The following is a 1,366-nucleotide window of genomic DNA, read 5'->3' as shown; positions in this document are numbered from 1 at the left end:
AGAATTTCTTCACTGGGGGAGAGTTGGGAACCTGTGGAATTCTCTCCCACAGGAAGCTGTCGGGGCCAGTTCATTAGCTATATACAAGAGGGAGCTGGATGTGACCCTTGTGGCTCAAGGGGTCAAGGGGTAATGGAGGGAAAGCAGGAGTGGGATTCTGAGACTGTACATCAGCCATGGTCAGATTGAATGGTAGGGGCAGATTCGAAGGGCTGAATAGCCCACTCCTACTTTCTCCCTTTCTGTCCTCACGCATCTACAATGCCGAAAAAAAAACAGAAATAAAAACAGTGACTGAAAGTTGAGTAATTGGAGGATGAAAGTTAAACTGCCACAGTGTAGAATGCCTGTAGGCTGCGGGGGGGGAAATCAAAGCAATCCACTTATTAGAGATTGCAAAATGTTGTAATGTTCCTGAACTGTTTCTGAAAGCACAAAATGCTCTGATCGATTGGATGTGCGTAGTTGCTGACGTCAGCGCCATTGCAATTTCAACCTCTATGAAATTAGGAAAACATGGTTTTTGTTGTTTTGATGTTGTTTTGTGAATGAAAACACGGGCGATTCATCTTCAGCCTTGACATGATCCTAACAGGAAGAAGGGTGTAACCTCCTCCCTCAACTCAGAGCCAGGGCACCGAGTGGGGACTGGGACACTTCCAGACCATCCACGGCAAGAGGTGTCCCTGGGTCAGGAACAGAGCCCAGTGAAAGAGGAGGGAGAAGGCAAAGAGCGAGGAGGGGGCGGGCAAGGGAGCTGAGTGAGAAACGCTAGGAACTCTGATGCAAGGAGGGGGACCCAGAGAGAGGGGAAACAACCAAATATATCCGAGGGAGAAATGGCAATCAGCAAAGGGGCCAGTTCATGTCAGGAAGGTAGCGGGGAGAGTGAAAGAATGAGCGAAGAGAGAGAGAGAGAGTGGGAGGGAAGAGAGTGAGAGAGAGGGTGGGAGAGAGAGAGGGAGACATAGAGAAGGGGAGAGACTGGGCACGGAGATACTGGGCGAGGAGAGAGATTGGGAGGGGAGTGGTGGAGAGTGAGACAGTGGGAGAGGAGGGGGGCGACGAATAGGAGAGGCTGGGCGAGAGAGAGAGGAGAGTGTGGGTGAGGAGAGAGAGAGAGAGTGAAAGAGGAGAGAGACAGTGGAGGGAGTGGGAGGGGAGAGTGTAGAGAGAGAGAGTGCAGCCAGTGGGAGAGGAAAACAGAGAGGAGAGAGTGGGAGTGGAGACAGTGGGAGAGAGAGTGGGAGGGAGAGGGAAAAGAGGGTGGGAGAGAGAGAGAGGGTGGGAGGGAGAGAGAAGGGGGAGAGTGTGGACAAGGAGAGACTGGTCGAGGAGAGTGAGTGGGTGAGGAGTGATGGGGAGA

Source organism: Chiloscyllium punctatum, chromosome 21, assembly GCF_047496795.1.
Source record: "Chiloscyllium punctatum isolate Juve2018m chromosome 21, sChiPun1.3, whole genome shotgun sequence".
In the NCBI taxonomy this organism is placed as follows: domain Eukaryota; kingdom Metazoa; phylum Chordata; class Chondrichthyes; order Orectolobiformes; family Hemiscylliidae; genus Chiloscyllium; species Chiloscyllium punctatum.
This window is presented reverse-complemented; position numbering follows the sequence as displayed.